This window comes from Lygodium microphyllum, chromosome 10 (genome assembly GCF_053477565.2).
Source record: "Lygodium microphyllum isolate KBCC chromosome 10, Lygodium_microphyllum_v1.1.10, whole genome shotgun sequence".
In the NCBI taxonomy this organism is placed as follows: Eukaryota; Viridiplantae; Streptophyta; class Polypodiopsida; order Schizaeales; family Lygodiaceae; genus Lygodium; species Lygodium microphyllum.
Genome location: NC_141144.1, coordinates 102,103,954 through 102,116,588, shown reverse-complemented (window position 1 = coordinate 102,116,588; position 12,635 = coordinate 102,103,954).

Sequence of the window (12,635 nt, the reverse complement as noted above, 5' to 3'; positions counted from 1 at the left end):
AGCTCTATGGGTTGGGTTTTCAAACCCGAGAAGGGTGTGTAGGAACAAGGCCCAAAGCCTTATCCTCTAGAAGCTTCTTAGAGAAGCTTCTGATTGCCCAGGACCACGTGGAAGACCCCAATGGTTAGGAAAAAAGATTGATGGGGGAAAACGACAGCGAATGATGGCGCTGCTGGCGAGGAACAAGGCGGCAATCGGTGTTGGGTGCAGCATGGCGGCGGTTAAGGCGGCTACAACACGACAGCGGTAGTCCTCCTCCTCTCTCCACATCATGACATCAACAGTAGCGCTTCCTTTCTCTCTCCACGCAGCCTTCCCCTATTTCCCAATCCTCCACTAAGGGGGGTTCTTATATAGGTTTAAGGGGGGGGGGGGGGGGGAGAGAAGCTCCATCACATGGGCTGTGCATGGTTTCCCCCCCCCCTCATGCAACACACACCTCTCACCTAGCCCATCCCTCCCTACCTCCCTCTCCTCCAGTCACCATGCATCGGCTGGGGAAAAGAGATAATAACAAAAAAATTTGCATTATTATTATCCATTGTGCCCCTTCCAAGAGGGTGTTTCCCCGCGGTTGTGTAGACTAGAACCCCCAGCCTCGATTTTCCAATGCAGAGGTCTCGTCTTTGTGCATGCGGGTTACAGATTATACTGCCAGCAATTACAATGCGGAAGATAACCTTGGACAAGTTTTACGCGGCATGCGGGGAGTCAGGTTTAATAATATTTTCGAGAGGAAATTGGTGTGTCTGCTAGGAGCCGCCTATAAGTGGTGGTTTTCAAATCTAAGGTTTCTAGGGACCAAAAGAAAGTTGGTTTATGTCCTCTGACAAGGACCTTCAAGCCAAAATCCAAAAAGCAGAACGTGCTGAGAGGGCTAGACGGCGATTAGAGATTGTAAGTCGTTATTCTCCTCAAAGGAGTAGCTCGGTACGTATAAGAGGCAGTAGTCTTAGTAACCCAACTGCTCCAAATAGTCTGTTAGGTGCAAGAGGAAGGGTAAGTTCTTCCTCTCCTCCACCAAGTCTACTCCTAATGGAAGAGGGAGCATGGTTATGAGTCGACGATCGAGGCTATGAGTCGAGTGCATCTAATGTCCTTGGAAAAGTTAAGGATATGATGAAGCATTATACCGATATGATTTTTGAACAATATTGACAAATAGGTGTCGACGTTAATTTCTTGAAGAAGCAACAAAATCTGATAGAGAGTCGATGCCCTAAAGAGGGTGGGCCCTCAAGATTCAGTTGTAAGTGGTGTGGTGGACAGTACTTCCCCAGAAACTGTCCAAATGTGAAATGTGACATTTGTGGGAAGTCGGGCCATTTAGCTGCTACCTGTTGGAGTAAGATTAGTTCTCTCCAACAAGGGAGTAAACAGCCAGGTCCAGTGAATCATAGAGCGCAAGGAAATAACTTGCAATAGAATGATGCACCAAGACAAATATTGCAGAGGGGAAAAACAACTATAGAAGAGTTGCCACAAGGCAACGGACTCTGCCTTATTGAGGCTGTATAAGTCAATGATGCTGAAACCTCTAACTTAAGAGCAGTGACAAGAGGCCAAAAGGCTAAAGAGGTTGATAAAGATAATGAAAAGCCGGTTGAGGGAAACCCTAAACAAGGGGATAAGGGGACGCAAGTCCAGAGTCCTAGCATGGAAGGTGGACCTCTAAGGCCCGGATCCTAAGAAGGATGAGGAAGTGCCAAGAAAGAAGGCAAGAGCCACACGAGGCGAGAAAAGAGAGCTTTGGCTACTTATCATGATTTTGATTTAGCAAGTTCTCTTTGCAAAGTCAAACCAAATGTGAACCTCTTACAATTGATTAAATTATCTCCAGGAGTACGAAATGAATTTAAGAAGATCCTCCGTATTGGGTATATTGTAGAACCTTTGGGCATAGCACAAGTAGGGGAAGATTGGTTTGATCATGTTGAAAAGAACTTCCCTAGGGTTCCAGCTTATGTGGATGGAATATTAGTGGAACATGCTATTGTAGACACTGGATCCTCCATCAATATCATGAGTTCAGAGTTGATGGAGAGGTTGGGTCTAGGCATCCAAAAGGATAGCTCCACCCTTCTTAGAATGGCTGATGATAGTCTGAGACAACCAGAAGGTTGCGTTACTAAGGTCCATGTTACAGTGGCAAGTGTAGAATGCTTCTTGGACTTTAGGGTGATAAGATTTGCAGGACGTCCTAGCTATCGAGTTTTGCTAGGTAGGCCTTGGATCTTACAAACAGACTGTCAAGTCGATATACCCACTGGTCGTGTGGTTTTAGGTAGAGGTGCTAATCGAGTAATAGTCAATGCTTATCGTGAGTCTCCTCAAAGTGAGAGAGCTCCTTTATCTTCTACTGAATTAGAGACAGCAGATGATCCATCTGGTAGTGAGACATCATCCAGTGATGAATCTAAAGAGGAGTCCACTATAGAGGATATCTATCAGATAACTTTAAATGAGCCGATAGAGCCGCAAGATAGGATAAGAGATGCGGATGTGATTGAGTTGGACCTTGGCACGCCAAATGATTCGTGGCCAATTAAATTAGATTCCATGCTTAGTTCAGCAGAAAGGGAGGACTATGTGTCCTCGATTCAAGAATTCCGCGATATCTTTGCTTGGAGTTATGATGAGCTAAGAGGCATTCCTCTTAGCCTGGCTGTTCATACTATTCCTATAAAATATGGCAGTAGTCCTATGCGTCAGAAGGTAAGGTGTATGCCTTTTGAATTGAGGGACGGGCTGTTTGAAGAGTTACAAAAGTTATGGAAAGTTGGTTTGATCTTCCCTGTTCAACACACAGAGTGGTGTTCACCAGTTGTTATCAGGAAGAAGAAAAATAACCAGATCCGATTATGTGTAGATTTTAGAGAGCTGAATAAGCAGACGGTTAAGGATTACTACCCGTTACCATTTACTGACCAGATTTTGGATCAATTAGCAGGTAGGGAAATATATTTGTTTTATAGATTGCTTTGCAGGATATAACCAGATGGCAATTGCAGAAGAGGATAAGTTGAAAACGAGTTTTATTACTGTCTTTGGTACTTTTGCGTACCATGTGATGGCCTTTGGTTTGTGCAATGCACCTGGATCATGGCAACGAATGGCAGACAAGACCTTTGGTGACATCTCCCCATATGAGTTGAAAGTATTTATTGATGACCTGGGGGCAGCCACTGTAAGGGAAAGGATGTTGATTATCTTAAGAAAATGCTTTGAGCGTTGCAAATAATTTTGTATCGCTCTTAACCCACGGAAGTGTGTCTTTGGAGTGCCTTATGGGCTATTGCTAGGTTATGTGGTCAGTTTAGTAGGGATAGCAACTGAACCTGAAAAGATCAAGGTTATAGTTGCTATGAGCCCACCATGCACTCCAAAAGAGGTTCATAGTTTTTTGTCATTGATAGGATACTATAGTAGAAAGGACGTTGCTGTTAACAAATTTATTATCCTTTAGCTGTTCATTTGAATGGAGCGACCCTTGTAAGGTAGCTTTCAAGGATGTGAAACAGGAGCTAGCAAAAGCACTAGTTTTGAAAACACCTAAAAGAGGCGAGGTGTTTTACATATTTTCAGCAGCCACCATGTATAGTATAAGCTACTGCTTAGCCCAAATTTGGGAGGAAAAGTGGTATCATCCGATAGCTTTTGCTAGTCAAAAATTGGGCATTTCAGAGATCAATTATACCTACATGGAAAAGTTGTGTCTCACGATGGTCTTTGGGACTATGAAATTCAAGCACTACATCCTCTATGAAAATGTAGTGTTCTATACGAAGGCGGAAGGGCTTAGATTGCTTATGAACCGAAAGAATTAGTGTCGGACCATTTTGAATAAAGTGATGAAAAGCTTGACTGAAGCTTGGCAAATCAAGTATAATAAAATGACTCCTTATAATCCGCAAGCAAACGGGAAGTTGAAAGTACTAATAAACAGCTTGTGGGTATCTTGTCTAAAATAGTCTCTGAGAAGAAACAAGACTGGGATAGGAAGTTGTATGTGGCAGTATGGGCATACAATACAATGTTCAAGCGCGCTACTGACCATACTCCATTTAAATTAGTTTATGGAGAAGAGTGTGTGTTACCCCTCGAAATCGAGTTGCCAACCATACGGTTTGCAATTAACCATTCTTTGGGAGATGAGGATTCCCTTTTTGAATGTTTTATGACCATAGCCCACCTGGATGAGCTGAAGTTGCAGAGCTTATTACACCAGGAGGTAGCTAAACGTCGGATGAAGCAGTTGCATGACCTTAGAGAAAAGAAGTATACCTTTAAAAAAGGGCAATTAGTCCTATATTACGATGCACGTAGGGAGCTGTTTCCAGGGAAGCTGAAACCTAAATGGGATGGCCCCTACAAGATTGTGAGGCTAGGGAAAAATAGGTCTACGGCTCTATTAGTCGATCTAGAGGGAGTAGAGTTTAAAAATAAGGTTAATCTTAATAAGATTAAGACTTATTATTTCTAAATATGCTAATATGGAGAAATGTATTGCAGGTCCGTGCTGGGGATGATTTGAGACATGCAAAAGAGCTTAAAGCTAGTTGATGGGTCGGTTAATTCCTTATTTGGAGCACCCATATCTGGAGCAGAGATACCATCAAGGGAAACTCATCTGGTGGAGCAAAGGATACAAAGTGATTGAGCAAGAAGACGGAACCTTTGTGTGGGAGATCAAAGTCTTCTGCCATCACTCCTTACGACTGTTGACGAGTATCCCTGTTGAGTTCAATGAAGAAGGTGGGATGGAGTCGTCAGTTCATCCTCTTAACATGTTAAACTTTGATTATCATAATTACGAATAGAGGAGTTCCCGATGGCAGGCTGTGTAAACCCGTTGTGGATGTACACATTATATTTTGACGGAGCGTCCAGGGGCCCTAATAAAAAAGGAAGTGTTGGAGTAGTAATCTGATATCCCCAACGTAGAGTTACGATGAAGTTAGCTGCTTACCTCGGGGCAAGATTCACTAATAATATGGCGGAGTATAAAGCCTTGATTATGGGACTGCATATTGCCAAGCAAGGTGGTATTCGTCAGTTGTTAGTAAAAGGGGATTCCCAGTTGATCCTGAATCAGCTAGATGGGACATACACAGTGAGGAATCCCATTCTTTGTATGTATCATCGAGCTGCGATGACCCTACTTGAGGAGTTTGAGAGAGTGTATTTTCAGTTGATTCCACATTATTGGAATCAGTTTATAGATTCACTGGCAAATCTTGCTTATGAGGAAGACCTCTTCTTCAACTGTGGTCCTAGTTTGGATATCGTTATCAATGATGAAACAGGACCCGGTCTCTTGTGGGGAATGTTAGTAGAGCATGCAATATATGGCAGACGATGGTTGATATGGGTGATGCAAAGAGTAGCCGAGACCAATTTACCGCTATTATCTTCGACCCATAGGTTGATTAGACAACATGTTATGCATACGCCTCTTGCTGTATATGCAGGAGGGATGGGTCATAATCTTATGCATTTAATTTAGGACTGCGAGCCTGTTTTTCCTCCTTGGAAAGGAGCTTATTATTGTATATTTGTACTATTCCAGGGAAGGATGTGTAGGTACTAATCTGTTTTATCTCATTAGGCCAAGAGGACCCGTTTTGCGAGGTTTTACTGCTTTATTTCATTAGGCCAAGAGGGCCAGTTGTCTGTTTAGTGCAAGTGCGGTTAATGGTTTCTTGTTTTAGTTTTGTGCTAGAAAGGTTCAAAGAAGAGCTTGGAAGGAGCCTTTTGTTGCGCAAAAGCTTGTTGTGGCCCTATCCAGGTGATATTTCTCCTTTATGAGTATCGTGTTTTATGCTATATGTGTTTGTCTACTTGTAGGGGATTTTCTTTTTTTATTGGGGACCGGAGTCCAAGGCATGAAGTCCCAGGTTTAGGTTCAGTATGTTTAAGGGAGGTCTGAGTAGTTTTTGCCTCCTGTAAGACGTTGTCAGGCATCAAAAGACCTATTTCAGAAGGTATTCCTAGTGACCCTGTTCTGCTAGCCTGCTAGGCGGCCATTCTAGGAGTTCTTGTTAGTTGTGAGGCAATTAGAGAAGTCTGCTGAAGAAGAAAAATAATGATAAAGGAAGAGAAACCTTGAATATCTTAAAGGAACTAAATATATACAAAGGTGTGTAAAAAGGGGTTCTAACCCCTATAAAAGTAGAAAAGAAAAGAAAGGAAAAAAATTATGAGTGGGGACGAGTCAGACCCGGGGCCGATGCCTTGTCTTCCTAGGGGTGGCTTCTTGCTAGAAAAGAAGAAAGTAAGGAAGGTTGGAGTGAAAATCAAAGTGAGCATCAGAAAAGGATTAAGTGTCACCTTGCAAGGGCTTGGTAGGTTCTTGGGTACCGAGACAGGACCTGAGGCCGATGCCCTTGTCAAGAATCGCGTGGTGGGGGGACTTGCTCAAGATGCTGCGCTAAACACACACAGAATGCATAAGGAGAAGCTCACTCAAGAGACAAGAAGAGAGATGGAGGCCAAAACGTTTTCTTGCTGGTTTCTTCTTCTTCTTCCACACACTTTACAATGTACACAAAGTATAGATAAGATACAACATAAAGGAAAGTGGCCTATTAAGTCAAACAATGCATAACCGACTACACTAGTCGACTGGCGCTATAACTATGCCAGCTGTAAATAGGTGTAACAACCTAAATATAATAAGTAATGAGTCAGTGGCCATATGAGAGTCATAATGACCGCCAACGTGCTAAGTTTAGACGTGTGGACCCATCTAACCAGGCAGTCCATCATCAATGTCTGCATGTGTTGAGCTTGTCATCTCAACACTCCCCCTCAAGCTCAACTGCATCTCTGCAACTCCAAGTAAGCTTTGAAACTTTTGAAGCTTCTCTGTACCCACCAATGCCTTCGTGAAGATGTCAGTTATCTGATCCTGTGTGCTGACATATACCAAGTCAATCTCATCTACTAGTACCTTCTCTCTCACAAAGTGGTAGTGTACCTCAATATGTTTTGTCCTGGCATGGAACACAGGGTTTCTAGCCAACTGTATACTGCTCATATTGTCACAATAAATGACAACTTGACCTTCCACCTGCACATCCAAATCAGCCATTAACTTTTGTAGCCATACTACCTCACATGCTGCAACATAAGCACCTCTATACTCAGCCTCTGTACTCGACAAAGCAACTGTAGATTGCTTTTTGCTGCTCCAAGCAATTGCTGCACTACCAAGGGAGAACATGTATCCGCTGGTAGATCTTCTATCAGACATACTACTAGCCCAATCTGCATCTGTGTATCCAAACACCTGTACATATGTACTTGCCTCATAGAAAATTCCATAATGTAATGTGGACTTCACATATCTCAATATGTGTCTGACTACATCCAAATGTGGCTTTCTAGGTACTTGCATCAATTGACTCACAAGACCAACAACGTAGCTCAAGTCTGGCCTTGTAATGGTCATGTAGATCAAACTCCCCACTATCCTCCTGAACATAGTAGGGTCTTCTATCTCATCTCCAACATCAGCACTCAACTTTACATTCTGCTCCAACGGGACTGAAAGTGGTTTGCATACTGTCATACCATACTTGGACAACATATCCAAGCCATACTGTCTTTGGAACAGCCATATACCATCATCACATCTGATCACCTCAATGCCAAGGAAGTACCTTAGCTCATCTAAATCCTTCATTTCAAACTTCTTCTTCAAAAAGTCCTTGACTTCAGCAATCCCACTATCACTATCACCTGTAATAATCAAGTCATCCACATAGATGACTATGATGACCAAACTTGCATCTCCCTTTCTCACATAAAGTGAGTGATCAACATCAGAAACATAAAAGCCAATATTGAGAAGATACTCTCTGATCTTGTCAGACCATACTCTAGGTGCTTGCTTGAGCCCATTGAGCGCCTTCTTCAACCTACACACATATGGGATGCTCTAAATCTTCATAACCTGCTCGCTGATCCATATACACTTCTTCCTGCACATTGCCATGCAAGAAGGCATTCTTCACATCCATTTGCTGCAAAATCCAACCTTTGGCTACTGCCAAAGCAATCACACATCTGATAGTTGCCATCCTAGCAACTGGACTGAAGGTTTCATCATAATCTATGCCATATGTCTGGGCATAGCCTTTTGCAACCAACCTAGCTTTGTACATACTAATAGAACCATCTGCATTGTGCTTAATCTTATAAACCCACTTACATCCAATAGCTTTCTTGCCCTTCGGCAATGATACTAGATCCCAAGTCTTATTGGCCTCTAATGCAGCCATCTCCTCATCCATTGCTGCATTCCAATGAGCATGACCAACAGCCTCCTCAAAACATGTGGGCTCAACATCCTCAAATAGTTTCACCATATAAGCATAATGGTGAGCTACATAACCTTCAAAACCAAATCTTTTAACAGGGTATCTGACCCTGCTCGATCTGCATACCACCGGATCACTCAATGGAGCCTTTACATTATTATGAGCTCTCTGTACACCTGGTATCCTCACTGAAGGAATGCTAAGCTCATCATCCAAGCTCTCTGAGCCACTGGAGTCTCCATCAAGAACTGCATCAATGTCATTTGATACTTTATTCTTTCCTTTGTCTTTACCTGTAGTGCTACTAGATGCACCTGAAGATGTAGAGGTACTTCTTAGTCTCCCAGACCAAGGACTACCAGATGATGTCTCTGGTTCACTAAGAGTCTGTGATTCTTGCTTTTCAACTTGCATATGAGTGTCATGATCATCATCATCATCCAATGCATCACCACTAGATGCATACTAACTGCTCATTTCATCAAAGATGACATCCCTGCTCACTCTGAACTTACATGTGACAGGGTTATAACAACGATACCCTTTCTACTCTAAAGAGTATCCAATAAAGATACATTTTTCTGCCTTTGGATCAAGCTTCTTTCGTAGCTCATCTAGCACATGAACGTATGCAACACAGCCAAATACCTTAAATTGCGATACATCAGGCTTCGTGCCAGTAAAACATTCTTCAGGAGTCATCCCATGAACTGCAGCTATGGGAGTTCTGTTCATAATATAAATAGCAGTATGAACAGCCTCAGACCAAAAATGCTTAGGCATATTCTTTTCAGCCATCAGGGCGCATGCAACTTCTGCAATATGCCTGTTTTCCTTTCTGCAACACCATTTTACTGTGGGATATACCTGCATGTGAATTGTCTCTTTATCCCATGAGACCTTAGAAAATCACTGAACTCATTCGACAAGTACTCTCCCCCTCCATCTGACCTCAACCACTTTACTTTCAAGCCTGTTTCTCTTTCAACTACAGCCTTGAAAGTTCTAAAGTGCTCAAACGCTTCACTCTTTTCCTTCAAAAAATATACCCACAACTTTCTAGAACAATCATCAATGAATGTGACAAAGTATGAACTGCCTCCAAGAGATACATTTTGTGTAGGTCCCCAAATGTCTGTATGCATAACATCAAGGATATTTCTGCTTACATCTCTGTCGTGTGAAAAGGGTTGTCTTGCCTACTTACCAAACTAACACGCTTTGCATACCTTATGAAATTCTGCAACTCTAAATGTAGGCAAACCTGTAACCAACCCTTTGGACTGCATTAATTTCAGTCTTTGTACATTTGCATGTCCAATGCGTTTGTGCCAAATTTCAATATCTGCAACAACACCTTTTCCTTTAGCATACATAGCAGCATTTATAGTAGGAATTCCAGCATCCAGAGTAAACATACGTCCAACTCTACTTCCCTTTGCAACTAACCTGCACTTGTCATTGAAGTCTTCTACAAAGCAGCCCTTTGCATTAAATCAGACTTGCAGCCCTTGCTCTACCATCTGACCGACTGACACCAAGTTCTTTGTAATAGATGACACATGTAATACATCTGAAAGACTCTTTGTCTTACCATCATGCAAGGACAAGGAAACTTTTCCAATGTGTGAAATTGGGTGGCATGAATCATCACCCGTCTACACATAACCTACATTTTGCAAATCTTGTATCTCTCCAAACCATTCTGCATGGCTGGTCATATGATTGGATGCACCTGAATCAACATACCAAACATCATCATGTGTTTCCTTTCCTGTAACAGCATTCAGCATATGCTGCATAACAAACAAACGTTCATTTTTATCTTCATTCTGTCATGAAGACGATGCATAATTTCCTTGCTGCAACTTACCACTACGGATATCATCTTTCTTAGCATAACATTGGGCTGCGATATGACCTGTTCTGCCACAGTAGTGGCACACAATATCAGAGTTGTCAGAACCTCTGTTCTGCCATCCACCTCTTCCTCTAAAGCTCCCCCTGCCTCTAAAGTTACCATGACCTCCTGAAACCTGCATATTGTCCAATTTCTAATTCAATCTATTGTGCTAGTTGTCACTACCACATCCTGTACCACAGCCTCTTGAAGAGAACCTGCCACGTCCCCTTCCTGAACTGGAGTAGAAAGCTTGGACCTGTTCACCACTTTTTTCAGATGTCTCACTCTGCATCTTGATCTCTTCAGTGATCATAAGGGAGACCAACTCATCGAAATCTAGAAATGGCTTTCTAACATATACGGAAGTTACAAAAGACTTCCAAGCCTTTTCATTGTTAAGTCCACCCAAAGTAGACAACATTAAATCATCATCATCGGGCATTACATCAATCGCTGCCAAGGCATCTGCAATGCTCCTTACCTTCAGTGCATACTCATTGATAGACATCTTTCTTTTCTTCAATGTAATCAACTCTTGCTTGAGTTGAATCTTTCGTGCCTTTGTATTTACAAAAAACATACTTTCAAGTATGGTCCAAGCTGCATATGAATTCTCTACATTTTTAATGTGTCCCAGCATATTATTGTCAATTACTGCAGACAACCAATACATGACCTTTTTATATTTTGCATTCCATTCCTTCCGTGCCTTTGTCTCTTCTGCAGTTGGAGGATCACTCACCTTCGGCTCCTTTTCTTCACCTAAAACAAACTCGTAGAGGCTTTTTCCAATAAGGAAGTTCGTGACACGGAACTTTCATGAAGGATAGTTGTTCTTGTCAAGCTTCTCAATGATAGGGCTTCCACTATTCTCTGCCATTATCACCAAATTAATACCAACAGCAAGCAAATCTTCTGCAACCCTCGACCTGTAGTGCACAGCAATACACGAGACAACATTTTTCACTGTGTGCTCAACAATACATGCAATCTACAACCAATTTGTAGATAAACCTTGTGTTTACTCGCTGGTAAACACCTTTGAACTTATAGATCTGAAATCTGTAACCTGTGCACCCACTTTCGGTCAATATAGTCGAAGTCACAGTGTATCCTGAAACTACTGTCCGCAACCTTGCGGCTCTAAAACGGGGCTTGAAACGGCCTCAGATGCCCAAAATAACTGTGGGCAAGCCTTAAAGGGCTTGTCTGCAGAATACACAGTGCTCTTCGCGCACACCAAATCTCACTGCAATCTGAGATTTTTGCTCGACCCTGCTTCCGGTGCCTCCACAGGCACTATCCAAGAGAGAGAGTGGAAGAATGGGAGAGCTTTTTACCCGTCGCTTACTTGCTCGAACCTTGCTTCTTCTCCTTCGCTTCAGGCTTCAAAATCAGCCTCTCTCAATGGCGCGGCTCTAATACCATGTCAAGAATCGCGTGGTGGGGGGACTTGCTCAAGATGCTATGCCGAACACACACGGAATGCAAAAGGAGAAGCTCAATCAAGAGACAAGAAGAGAGATGGAGGCCAAAACGTTTTCTTGCTGGTTTCTTCTTCTTCTTCCACACACTTTACAATGTACACAAAGTATAAATAAGATACAACATAAAGGAAAGTGGCCTACTAAGTCAAACAATGCATAACCGACTACACTAGTTGATTGGCGCTATAACTATGCCAGCTGTAAATAGGTGTAATAACCTAAATATAATAAGTAATGAGTCAGTGGCCATGTGAGAGTCATAATGACTGCCGATGTGCTAGGTGTAGACGTGTGGACACATCCAACCAGGTGGTCCATCATCAATGTTTGCATGTGTTGAGCTTGTCATCTCAACAGCCCTGTTCTCCTTGGGTCACTATGCTCAGCTCCATCCTTTTTACATACCCGAGTATAGAAGGATAACACCCTAAAAGAAGAAATGTGCCAAAAGAAAATACTTTTGATCAGGCTATAGGAGTCGTCGCCTAGTAGGAGCTCCTGGTTGTGTTATCCTTTGTTAGGTAGATAGTTCAGACCACCACTTAGGGCAACCTCTTTGATAGGTCTTTTTAGTCTCGCCGTGTTGGAGTAGTTGGTTAGTGACTAGCTTCGGACCTTCTATCAGATTATGCTAGGCCTACTCCTTGTGGATGTCATGCTTTGGTTTTGTCAGGGGGTAGGGTGCGCATGTGTTTTAGTGTGTATTTATTTTGTATCAGCTTGATGCTTCCTTTGATTGTTTTGTGCAGATTTATTGTGGGATTCAATGGGCTGAGTCGCCCTATCCCATGGTCGCCAATGAGAGCGGATTTTTGAGCTCCAAATGTGCCTATAATTTGCCAAAAAGTTTGCAATTTAGGGAAAAAATATTCAACATCGAAGGCGGCGGCTCCAGCTAGGACGATTTTAAGCACCAAGTGA